The following is a 14,162-nucleotide window of genomic DNA, read 5'->3' on the forward strand; positions in this document are numbered from 1 at the left end:
AGGAAAAGTTGAGTGATCTGATAAAAGATTACGAACCTAAGGATATATTTAATGCTGATGAAACTGAGTTGTTTTATAAATGTTTGCCAGACCGAACCTATTGCTTTAAAAATGAAAAATGTCATGGGGGTAAGCACAGTAAAGATCGAGTGACCATTTTATTGCTATAAACATGGATGGCACTGAAAAACTTATGCACTAAAAAATATATGTAGATTTCCAGTGCATTATCGGCACAATAAAAAGGCGTGGATAACAAAAACATTATTTAACGAATAGCTTCAAATGTTAAATGACACCATGGCAGCCAATAATCGAATGATGTTGCTATTCATAGACAGTTGTACGGTGCATAATGGCTTCCCTCATGTTAGCCACTTAAAAATTGAGTTTTTGCAACCTAACACTACGTCTAAGCTGCAACCCTTTGACATGAGTATTATAAAATATTTTAAGTCATTTTACCGTAAGGAAATTGTTATAAAACTGGTTAATAGCATTGATGAAAAGAAAAAGTTTAATTGCACAATATTAACAGCTATGCACATTTCTTATAAAGCTTGAAAAAATATTAGCACATTGTGTATACAAAACTGCTTCCATGCTTGCGGAGTTTTGAAAATGCTATCACTTTCGATGAACACGTAAATGTTGACATTGACGTTGCTGTAGCCGGTATTTCGACAGATAACGATATTTTGGAAGAAGTTTCGCCTAACAATAATGAAAGTGATGAAGATGATAGCGCCAAAGAAGAAGAAATTTTAAGGAACTTACAAGTCAGAGCGTTAATACCACAACTAAGACGTTATTATACACTGAACAAGGTATATTAAGTTTGTCACGATGTTTGTAACACCCAGAAAGAAGCGTCAGAGACCCTATAAAGTATATATATAAATGATCAGTATGTTGAGCTGAGCCGATTTAACCATGTCCGTCTGTCTGTCTGTCTGTCTGTCCGTCCGTCCGTCTGTATATATACGAACTAGTCCCTCAGTTTTTAAAATATCCTTTTGAAATTTTGCGAACGTCATTTTCTCATCAAGAACCTGATTATTTGTCGGAACGGCCGATATCGGACCACTATAACATATAGCTGCCATATAAACTGAACGATCGGAATCAAGTTCTTATATGGAAAACTTTCACATTTGACAATGTATCTTCACTAAATTTGGTATAGGTTATTTTCTAAGGCAAAAATGTAATCTGCGAAGAAATTGTTAAGATCGGTTGACTATAGCATATAGCTACCATACAAACTGAACGATCGGAATCAAGTTCGTGTATGGAAAACTTTCACATTTGACAATGTATCTTCACCAAATTTTGTATAGATTTTTTTCTAAGGCAACAATGTAATCTGCGAAGAAATTGTTCAGATCAGTTACCTATAGCATATAGCTACCATACAAACTGAACGATCGGAAACAAGTTCTTGTATGGAAAACTTACACATTTGACAATGTATCTTCACCAAATTTGGTATAGATTATTTTATAAGGCAACAATGTAATCTGCGAAGAAATTGTTCAGATCGGTTAACTATAGCATAAAGCTACCATACAAACTGAACGATCGGAATCAAGTTATTGTATGGAAAACTTACACATTTGACAATGTATCTTCACCAAATTTGGTATAGATTATTTTCTAAGGCAACAATGTAATCTCCGATAAAATTATTCAGATTGGATTACTATAGCATATAGCTTCCATACAAACTGAACACTTAGTTACTTAAAGAAATGCACCTGTGAAGGGTATAACAGCTTCGGTGCAGCCGAAGTTAACGTTTTTTCTTGTTTTTCAACCCATGATGTCCCAAATAATGTCTTCGACAAACAAAGATGTTTAGAAAACTCATGTAAAAAAACATAAATTGTGGCTTTCTTTATTTATAAGGCGGGCTCTGAACTCCTTAAGACTGCAAAACCGCTCCTTCAATAGGCCGAAGCAATGCTCGACTCGAACTCGAAATTTACTGTGACGCAAATTGAAATTAATTCGGGAATTTATGTCTAGCACTCAAGCATTACTTCGGAATGGAGTTATCATAGTTTCGGACAAAAGATAGGCTGACTCACCAGCTAACCACTGCTGTGACGAAAAAAATGTGTCTTTTTGCAGGAAATGTGAGCTGCTGCGGCATACTTTCGTATCATGCCAACTGCCAACATGTCCCACTATTACGTGTCGTATTTTGAGTTTATAATCGCAAACTACTTGGGCTTTGATAGAGTATATGTGCTTACGAGAAAAGAATGATATAGGATCGATATGTACAATTTCTGATCGCTCTGTTTCATTTGACCAAAAAAGGAAAGAATCTTTTAACCTTAGTATAGCACTGAAAACTCTTTTCGTAATTATGGATAAAGTTCCACCATCTCCTACACCAAATAATGTTAAAATTTTTTTCAATGCAGCACCCTCTCCGCTTGAGCCCAGACGATAAAGTACAATCGCTAACTGCAAATCCACAGGAATCTGTATCGAGGAATGTGCTTTATTGAATTCCGAATCGTTGTTAATTAGGTGAAATATATTGTAAAATTGTTCCTTGCGTACTCGAAGCATTTGGCGGAACCGGTTCTCGTCGAATTTATTCAAGATTTCATTTCGCCATACTGTTAATCTAAAATTAATCTAAAATTTTATCGACCACCTCAGCATCTTCGTCCACTTCTGTATAAAAAAAGGAACCATGAAAAGAAAAAGATATTTAGTCACCAACTTTTACCTATTATATTAAGAATATCATTTGCCGTATTCTCTACCAAATAATCAAGAATTTTTTCTCTTTCGCTTTTCCTTGGCATGATTGCTGCTGAGAATATTTACCAAATATTTTATTTCACATTTGACTACTAGAAATCAGCTGCCAATTTTACAATGAACAGGGTTGAATTCAGATATAAAAAAGCAGTCGCTCATGATCTATTGGAAAATGTTACATTTACACTTTTGCATATGCAACGATGCATCGGATATTGATTACCCTTAATATTTAAAAGGAACGTTCAAGTCTGTGTTTTTGAAGTGTAGTATCTGGGTTTTAGCCGTCGATTTTGCAATTTCATTCGATGAATGTTGGACGAAACATTACCATATGATTAGATATAGGGCATTAGACGCGCCATCTTCTGCTCTACTCCTGCTCTGGTATTCACTATAACAAGAAGCATATACTACATATGTGTAACGATATAGGATGCTGATGCATAGACTGTGAAGATTTTGTTACATCAAACATATTATGTATGTACTATTCCTTAAGTGATTTACGATATCAATAAAAAATGCAGATTGCCAATTTTACCATTATATTGTTATCACGATAAATGATATCCTTGACAAAACAGGGCGAGCGGAGCCGCGGGTTTAGACTAGTTACTGATAAATAATACTAATGTATGTACTTGTGTACATACCAGAAAGCTGCAACGAGTACGATTAAATCGAAACAAACACTCGTGCCAAAAACGCAATCAAATCAATTCAGTTCATCATAGACAACACTGTTTATCAATTCGAGTACCCGCCAGCGTCAACTGATTTGATGCAACACGAACAATCTGTTCTTCGGCAATCACGATCGAGTAAACGGTATCATATCACTTTGCGTTGCGGCCATTGTTTGAATCGATGTGAAACTGCGGGTAAACTACGAGTAAATCTACGAGTACAGCAAACAACTACAATGTTCTGCTGGATTGATTTGATTCATGTGTGGCACAAAATGTATATGCTTTCAAAATGTGCGCATGTTACAAATTTTCGATACGTCAACAATGGAAATTCCATCGAGTACGTACATACATAGATACATACATTTGTTGTATGTATGTACTGGAAGAAATTTCCATCATATGTACATATAACATATTTATATACAACATACGTACCAGGTGCGTTCCAAAGTAAACAGGACTTTAAAAAATAAGAACAGAATAAATGGTTCTTTCGGCAAAATCAATTTATTTTATTCAAAATAGTCTCCTTCTGCTTCAATACAGCTTTTTGCACGGTCCGAAAGCACGTCGAACGAGTGTTTTAGTTCGTTGGCCGGTATGGCCGCCAGTATGCCGGTTCAAGCCTTTTGAATGGCCTCTACGTCTGTATAACGCTTTCCTTGCCATATCAGGCGAATACGCGGAGTGGTTAACCTGATTTTTGATGAATTCACACACAGTTTCGATGGAATTTCCGGTGATCACGGATTTTGATTGGCCCACATCACGACCACTTTGAAAACGTTGAAACCACTCGTGCGATCTGCTACGGGGTAGGCAATCATCGCCATAAACTTGTTTCATCAATTGAAACGTTTCGGTAAAAGTTTTACCAATTTTAAAACAAAATTGAATGTTGGCTCTTTGTTCGAAGCTAATTTTCGCACCAACAACACAAACATATTGACACTTAAACCGCAATAAAATCGCTTCTTATCGGTGAAAGGTCATGAAATTCTCACTGGACAATCGATAAAGATAGCAGATTCTAACACACCTGTCAACATATAGATGGCATCACCAGGGGGCGCTAGATTCAAAAAGTCCTGTTTAGTTTGGAATGCACATTGTAGGGAACAGTTCTGCAAAGTTACCTACTCTTAGGTTTTTAATGAAAAGCAAGATGCTGGAAAATAAACTATCTGAAGGATCGGTTGTATAGAAGATATGTGATATACATATGAGCAATAAAATATTTAAAATAACTCAAAACTGTCGAAGATATTTTTATAATCCCGAAAAATTAAATTGCACCAAATAAATCGCTGACTCGAATTCGGCTTTAGACCCATAGCCTCTTGGGCAAAATTGGCTAAGTTCGGGTGTAACCGAACATTTTCTACTCTTGCTACTTGAAAGAATCAAATACCTGAAGATGTAAAACGTCAAACATAGGATCGGAATCTAAGCTATATTATTTAATATATACGAGGGCTGCTATATATATTCTGCCCTAGGGCAACACTAAGTGTTGCCAGGTGCAATCTTACATTTCCATTGGAAAGTTTGACATTTTTTAGCATAATAGCACTCAGAACGTTTTGTCATTTAATCGTGAATTGTTTTATTTACAGGGAATTAAAAAATTCATCTCGGCCAAAAAATGGAATTAACTGGTGAAAATTTTCGTGCGATCATTTTTCACAACTTTCGACGTGGATTATCACGACAAGAGTGCATCGATGAACTAAAATCTTTATATGGCTATGAAGCACCATCCTATAGTACTGTGAAAAACTGGTACAACGAATTCAATCGTGGCCGACGCTCGCTCAAAGACGAATTCTGTGAAGGTCGTCCATAAACAGCCGTTGTGCCAGAAAACATCGATGCCGTACGTGAACTGATAATGCAAGACCATCATGTAACATACCACCAGCATACATTCGATATTGCATGAACACCTGGCCGTAAAAAAATAAATAAAAGAGGTTTGTTCTCGTTGGATCCCGCACAATTTGACAATCGCTCAAAAAAAGGCTCGTGTGGATTGGTGTAAAGAAATGCTGAAAAAATACGATCGCGGTGCTTCAAAAGACGTTAATAAGATCGTCACCGGTAACGAATCGTGGATCTATGCGTATGAGCCCGAAACAAAACAGCAATCGACAAAAAAAAAAAAAACAAAAAAAAAACCCTTTTCGTTGATAAATATGCCTATTTACATTATTAGGCCAGAAATATATATAGCAACCTACGTACTATACTCTTTATTGTAGTTGGGGTGGTATCGGCCTATTTTTATCAATTTTTGCTGATACCAGATATTATTAAAATGCGATGGCTATTCCCTGGGTTTCATAAAGTATCTCACATACAATCACCAATCATATAGAACAAAATCAGCCGCGTGCTCGAGAATCCTGATATTCGTCTTATGGGAGGTAAGTCAAATTTTCGTCAAATTGTATGTTTTTTGGGCACAAAGATATAAGGAATATCTATTGTCAGGAAAGGATTCTTACTGAATTTCGCATATCTCCCGTATTGAGTGATATTTTCGATAAAAAGTTAACTATGGATACTGTGGTCCACAAATTCGGTACCAGAGGCCTTGAATAGTTTTATTTCGATTTGGAAAATTTTTACTAATAAGGTGATGTACTCTGAAGACATTATTCGTCTAAAGTTTTATCCAGTTATATTAATTATTTTTGTATTTGTACACCAGATAGTGAAAGTATCAGATATTTTATTACATGGAAAGTAACATATGGCTCAAGCAGCTCAAGACTTCCGGTCTTTGACCAAGTAACCTGTGGGTAGCCTAGGAACATCCGTGTGATGGCGAGCTAATGTGAGAAGGCGAAACATCCCCTGTACAGGGTTGTGCGCTGGGTTTGGAGCCTCCCACGTAAAAAACAACCAATGATAAGAGACCTCCTTTTGATCACCATCATGGCAAACGCACTAAGGATGACGATTTAAGGGCAGGCACCTGGAATGTCCAGTCTCTTAAATGAAAAGGAGCAGCTGGTCAGCTGGTTGAGATCCACGTTAGAGTGAAGCCTAACGTCACCGAAATCCAAGAAATGAAAGAAGGTATCGGTGGAACTACGGTCGGTAAATTCAAACTCCACTAGGAAACATCCCGAAATGGGTTGAGGCTGATCGACTTCGAAGGGGCCCGAAATGTGGTAATACTAGATTCCAGCATAGAAAAATACATGAAACCACCAAGCCACAACAGACAGCCGAACGATTTTCTACTCGGTTGGGACTCCTGCACTCTGGGAGCACTCGTCAATCTCCTTACGTACAGCTGCAACCGAAACCATTGGTTTTCGGAAAATGAAAAAGAACAGCTAATACGATGAGAAGTGAAGTGACGCAGAAATTATTTACAAAAAATAATGTAAAATATTATTACTTAAACAAATATCGTGAAAAATATCTGTAATGTACATGTACATTTTTCTTTGACTTCACAAAATTTCATCGATTTATCTCCAGTAGTTTATGAGAAAATAATTTTACAATTTTATCATGCTCTAAATTTCAACCTTCAATAACTTTAACAAAAAAGAAAAATTTGATCTCCTTCCTATTAAACTGATAATTTTCAAAATCGTTGATTTTGCGAAATTTTCATGGACCACTTGACGTGGTTTGACCCCCCTATAAAAGATATCTTGTACCTACACTAGCAGACCCGTCCATGCTTTACTGTGGCTGGTACATAGATGGTGCAACTAATACCATCCATATAATTTCTGGTCAGCCCCTATTTTAAAAAGAAACGCATACATATTGCGCAACTGAGGAACAATTAGTTAATGAGATATAACATTCTGTGTGAAGCAAGTTTACAAAAAATGGATCAAAAGCCATTTCGTGTGTTAATAAAGCATTGATGTTTGGGGGCTGTTGAATTCGGGCTCTTCTTCTTCTTTTTCTTAATTGGCGTAGACACCGCTTACGCGATTATAGCCGAGTTAACAACAGCGCGCCAGTCATTTCTTCTTTTCGCTACGTGGCGCCAGTTGGATATTCAAAGCGAAGCCAGGTCCTTCTCCACTTGGTCCTTCCAACGGAGTGGAGGTCTTCCTCTTCCTCTGCCTCCCCCGGGGGGTACTGCGTCGAATACTTTCAGAGCTGGAGTGTTTTCATCCATCTGGGACAACATGACCTAGCCAGCGTAGCCGCTGTCTTTTTAATTCGCCGAACTATGTCAATGTCGTCGTATATCTCGTACAGCTCATCGTTCCATCGAATGCGATATTCGCCGTGGCCAATGTGCAAAGGACCATAAATCTTTCGCAGAATTTTTCTCTCGAAAACTCGTAACGTCGACTCATCGGTTGCTGTCATCGCCCAAGCCTCTGCACCATATAGCAGGACGGGAATTATGAGCGACTTATAGAGTTTAACTTTTGTTCGTCGAGGGAGGACTTTACTTTTCAATGGCCTACTCAGTCCGAAGTAGCAGCTGTTGGCAAGAGCAATCCTGCGTTGGATTTCCAGGCTGACATTGTTGGTGGTGTTAATGCTGGTTCCTAAATAGACGAAATTATCTACAACTTCAAAGTTATGACTGTCAACAGTGACGCGAGAGCCAAGTCGCGAGTGCGACGACTGTTTGTTTGATGACAGGCCAGACCCATTTTCTGTGCTTCCTTGTCCAGCCTGGAGAAAGCAGAGCTAACGGCGCGGGTGTTGAGGCCGATGATATCAATATCGTCGGCATACGCCAGCAGCTGTACACTCTTATAGAAGATGGTACCTTCTCTATTTAGTTCTGCAGCTCGAACTATTTTCTCCAGAAGCTGGTTGAAGAAGTCTCACGATAGGGAGTCGCCTGATCTGAAACCTCGTTTGGTATCGAACGGCTCGGAGAGGTCCTTCCCAATCCTGATGGAGCTTTTGGTGTTACTCAACGTCAGTTTACACAGCCGTTTTAGTTTTGCGGGGATACCAAATTCAGACATCGCGGCATAAAGGCAGCTCCTTTTCGTGCTGTCGAAAGCAGCTTTGAAATCGACGAAGAGGTGGTGTGTGTCGATTTTCTTTTCACGGGTCTTTTCCAAGATTTGGCGCATGGTGAATATCTGGTTGGTTGTTGATTTTCCAGGTCTGAAGCCACACTGATAAGGTCCAATCAGTTTGTTGACGGTGGGCTTTAATCTTTCACACAATACGCTCGATAGAACCTTATATGCGATGTTGAGGAGGCTGATCCCACGGTAGTTGGCGCAGAAAACTTTGATGCGGATTGTGGCTAGACGTTCATTCACCGGAGTGAATGATAGGACTCGGCGATGGAGTCTCTCTCCCACCACGAATCCTACATCAAACTTGCGCTCCTTTATATGACCACTGTAGTAAATGTCACAAGGACCTACTCGTCTCAGTCCTTGTCCCGTCCATCGCATTTCTTGGATGGCAGTGATGTCAGCCTTTATTTTTGCGAGGACATCAACCAGCTGGGCAGCGGCACCTTCCCAATTAAGGGTCCGGACATTCCAGGTGCATGCCCTCAAATCGTAGTCCTTGTTTCGTTTGCCATGGTCGTCATCAAAAGGGGGGTCTCTCATCCGAGGCTGTGTTTTCTTTTTCATTGGGGGTGTTTTTTACGTGGCGGGTCCCAAACCCAGGGCACAACCCTATGCAGGGGATGTTTCGCCTTCTCACATTAGCTCGCCTTCGAACGGATGTTCTTAGGCTACCCAGAGAATACTTGGTCAAAGACCGGAAGTAGTGAGGCTCCACAGCAAGGAAATCAACCGTTAAAATAGACTGCCTAAATAGGCGAAACTCTGTGCAAAGTAGTTGCCGCGCAAGTTCATAATCCAACAAAAAAAAAAACGAATTGCTGATTCTGAGGAGTGTTTGAGTGCTCTTTAATCATAATAAAACCGATTTTTTGCGTCGGTGTGTGGCTCCATCATTTTACATTGGAAGACAATTGACAGTCAACCTAATGGACTACACATTATGAACCAGTCCTCAAGCGTGGAAAGACGAAAAAGTTGGCTAGGAAGGTTATGGCATCAGTCTTTTGGGATGCAGGTGGTATAATATTCATCGACTGATTACTGAGCCAGTTATGATCCATTGCACTGCGTATTTGGTTGCAGTTCTAATCGACCATTCCCAATATTTAGCAAGTGTATTACTTTTGAGGACGGATCAGTTTGAAATTTTACGCATATGCTTCGAAAATATTTCTATATATCTTATAATTATAATAGATACTGCGGTTATACCGCTATTATTTTATGTTAGATGTCGCGTTTGTTTTGTTATGAATGGGTCCTTCGGCCGTAATCTAGTAAAGTAGCCACAATGCTGTGACGATGAATATTAAAAATATCTGACGGGTTCGTCATAAAAAAAAACTGCCTTCTTCAGGAGCAACAATCAGTATAATCTATATACTATGTAAGTATGCATGCATACGAAAATTAGTGTTCTCCCGCATTAGGTCTGTATTGTTATTTATTTTACTTAGGCAAACGCCACGCCCCCAAATTTTTAAATCTGTAATATCTTCGAAAATATTCATTTAATTCATATGCTGTAAATGGCCGTATACAAGGTCTGTCGAAAAAAAACAGGACTGTTAAAAACACAACAAAAAATTAATATTTTTCAAAAGTTATATATTTTTATTCAAAGTAGTTTCCTTGTGCGGAGGATGGGGTCATGTGTAGAAGTTCACGCAAGTGAGGAAAGTTCTCAGATCGCCATTCACTTGGGAGTGGCCAGAAACGATTCTTTTACACATGACTCAAGCAGCTCACGACTTCCGGTCTTTGACCAAGTCTCCTCTGGTTAGCCTTAGAACATCCGTTCGAAGGTGAGCTAAAGTGAGAAGGCGAAACATCCCCTGCATAGGGTTGTGCGCTGGGTTTGGGACCCGCCACGTAAAAAGCCTACCCCAATGAACAGTAACAACCAGCCTCGGATGAGAGACCCCCCTTTTGATGACGACCACGGCAAACGAAATAAGGACTATGATTTAAGGGCATGCACCTGGAATGTCCGGTCCCTTAATTGGGAAGGTGCCGCTGCACAGCTGGTTGATGTCCTCGCAAAAATAAAGGCTGACATCACCGACGTCCAAGAAATGCGATGGACGGGACAAGGACAGAGACGAGTAGGTCCTTGTGACATTTACTACAGTGGCCATATAAAGGAGCGCAAGTTTGGTGTTGGATTCGTGGTGGGAGAGAGACTCCGTCGCCGAGTACTATCATTCACTCCGGTGAATGAACGTCTAGCCACAATCCGCATCAAAGCGAGGTTCTTCAACATACCGCTGATTTGCGCCCACGCCCCGACGGATGAGAAGGACGATGTGACCAAAGATGCCTTTATGAGTGCTTGGAACGCACTTATGAGAGATGCCCCCGCGACGATGTCAAAATCGTGCTTGGCGACTTTAACGCCAGGGTGGGCAAAGAAGGTATTCTTTGGCACTACGGTCGGTAAATTCAGCCTCCACGAGGAAACATCCCCAAATGGATTGAGGGCTGATCGACTTCGCCGGGGCCCGAAATATGGTTATCTGTAGTACTAGATTCCAGCATAAAAAAATTCATCAAGCTACCTGGCTGTCTCCGGATCGAAAAACTACCAACCAGATCTATCATGTTGTGATAGACGGAAGACACGTCTCCAGTGTTTTAGTTGTGCGTGCGCTCCGAGGTCCTAACATCGACTCGGACCACTATCTTGTTGCAGCCAAGATTCGCACCCGCCTCTGTGCAGCAAAAAACGCACGCCAACAAACACAAGGAAGGTTCCACGTCGAAAAGCTGCAATCACAACAGACTGCCGAACGATTTTCTACTCGGCTTGCACTCCTGTTTCTGAGAGCACTCATCAACAACTCGGTATAAGGGAACTGTGGGATTTGCATTTCAAACTCCTTACGTATAGCTGCATCCGAAACCCTTGGTTTTCGGAAAGTGCAAAGAACAACTGGTACGACGAGGAGTGCCGCGCCGCAGCGGAGAGAAAACAGGCTGCCTACCTCGCAACGTTACGATCGACCACAACACGTGCGGGATGGGATAGATACCGAGAATTGAAGAGGGAAGCGAGACGCATCTGCAGACAGAAAAAGAAAGAGGCCGAAATGCGTGAGTATGAAGAGCTTGATAAGCTGGCCGACAAGGGTAATGCTCGAAAATTCTACGAAAAAATGCGGCGGCTTACAGAAGGTTTCAAGACCGGAGCATACTCTTGTAGAACCCCCAAAGGTGATCTAGTGACCGATGCCCAGAGCATACTTAAATTATGGAGGGAACACTTCTCCAGCCTGCTGAATGGCAGTGAATGCACAACGCCAGGAGAAGGCGAACCCGATTCCTCAATCGATGACGATGGAGCAGACGTCCCATTGCCCGACCATGAAGAAGTTCGAATAGCAATTACCCGCCTGAAGAACAACAAAGCGGCGGGGGCCGATGGATTACCGGCCGAGCTATTCAAACACGGCGGCGAAGAACTGATATATGAGCATGCATCAGCTTCTTTGTAAAATATGGTCGGACGAAAGCATGCCCAACGATTGGAATTCTAAGTGTGCTATGCCCAATCCATAAAAAAGGAGACCCCACAATCTGCGCCAACTACCGTGGGATTAGCCTCCTCAACATCGCATATAAGGTTCTATCGAGCGTATTGAGTGAAAGATTAAAGCCCATCGTCAACAAACTGATTGGACCTTATCAGTGTGGCTTTAGACCTGGAAAATCAACAACCGACCAGATATTCACCATGCGCCAAATCTTGGAAAAGACCAGTGAAAGGAGAATCGACACACACCACCTCTTTGTCGATTTCAAAGCTGCTTTCGACAGCACGAAAAGGAGCTGCCTCTATGCCGCGATGTCTGAATTTGGTATCCCCGCAAAACTAATACGGCTGTGTAAACCGACGCTGAGCAACACGAAGAGCTCCGTCAGAATCGGGAAGGACCTCTCCGAGCCGTTCGATACCAAACGAGTGTTTCAGACAAGGCGATTCCCCTATCGTGTGACTTTTTCAACCTGCTTCTGGAGAAAATAGTTCGAGCTGCAGAACTTAGTAGAGAAGGTACCATCTTTATAAGAGTGTACAGCTGTTGGCGTATGCTGATGATATTGATATCATCGGCCTTAACACCCGCGCCGTTAGTTCTGCTTTCTCCAGACTAGACAAGGAAGCAAAACAAATGGGTCTGGCAGTGAACGAGGGCAAGACGAAATATCTCCTGTCATCAAACAAACAGTCGTCGCACTCGCGACTTGGCACTCACGTCACTGTTGACAGTCATAACTTTGAAGTTGTAGATAATTTCGTCTATTTAGGAACCAGTATTAACAACACAAACAATCTCAGCCGGGAAATCCAACGCAGGATTGCTCTTGCCAACAGGTGCTACTTCGGACTGAGTAGGCAATTGAAAAGTAAAGTCCTCTCTCGACGAACAAAAGCCAAACTCTATAAGTCGCTCATAATTCCCGTCCTGCTATATGGTGCAGAGGCTTGGACGATGTCAACAACTGATGAGTCGACGTTGCGAGTTTCGAGAGAAAAGTTCTGCGAAAGATTTATGGTCCTTTGCGCGTTGGCCACGGCGAATATCGCATTCGATGGAACGATGAGCTGTACGAGATATACGACGACATTGACATAGTTCAGCGAATTAAAAGACAGCGCTACGCTGGCTAGGTCATGTTGTCCGAATGGACGAAAACCACTCCAGCTCTGAAAGTATTCGACGCTGTACCCGCCGGGGGAAGCAGAGGAAGAGGAAGACCTCCACTCCGTTGGAAGGACCAAGTGGAGAAGGACCTGGCTACGCTTTGAATATCCAACTGGCGCCACGTAGCGAAAAGGAGAAACGACTGGCGCGCTGTTGTTAACTCGGCTATAATCGCGTAAGCGGTGTCTACGCCAATTAAGAAGAAGAAGTTTCCTTGTGCTTCGATACAGCGTTTAGCCCGGTCAATTAGCATTTCAAATGAGTATTTAAGGTCATTTTTCGGAATGCTCTTGAGAATAGCGGTCGTCGCCTTTTGGATAGCTGAAATGTCCAGTGTCCTTTCATGGGCAAATGAAGTTCTCCAAATAGGTAATAGGTGAGTAGGGTGAGTGATTAATGGTTAATATGGAGTTTTTTGTCAAAAAATCAGTGACAAGCGTCGACCGATGACACGGCGCATTATCGTGCAACAGGCGCCAGGACCCTGCCTCACGGTATTGTAGTCGAGCACGACGAATGCGTGACAAAAGACGCTTCATATCACCAAGGTAAAACACAGCATTAATCGTTTGGCCAGGTGGGACGAACTCTTGGTGTACATTACCCTCGGAATCGTAAAAACAAAGCAGCATTGTCTTTATTTTTGACTTCTGAAGACGACCGACTTCTGATCGTCACAGAGGTCCTCACGACCTTCTTGGAATCGCTTAAACCACTCATGCACATTACTACGGGAAATCATAAACCACCATAAACTTTTTTCATCATTTGAAATGTTTCAGTAAACGTTTTCCCAAGTTTAAAACAAAATTTAATTTAGCTCTTTGCATTTTACGACCGATGGCCAAAAGCTGCTATCACTTTTTGATCGATAACATCGATTGTAGTTATCCAATTGCCTTAAAATTTTTACAAAATGTCAACAAGAGATCAAACTTTTTATTTCA

General features: G+C 41.1%; 1 protein-coding gene across 9 annotated transcripts in view; it reads right to left on the minus strand.

Moving 5' to 3' along the window:
• LOC120779502 overlaps window positions 1–14,162 on the minus strand; it is a 288,110-nt gene that overhangs the window by 48,299 nt on the left and 225,649 nt on the right. The window lies entirely within an intron of this gene.

Source organism: Bactrocera tryoni, unplaced genomic scaffold (genome assembly GCF_016617805.1).
Source record: "Bactrocera tryoni isolate S06 unplaced genomic scaffold, CSIRO_BtryS06_freeze2 scaffold_11, whole genome shotgun sequence".
Lineage (NCBI taxonomy): Eukaryota > Metazoa > Arthropoda > Insecta > Diptera > Tephritidae > Bactrocera > Bactrocera tryoni.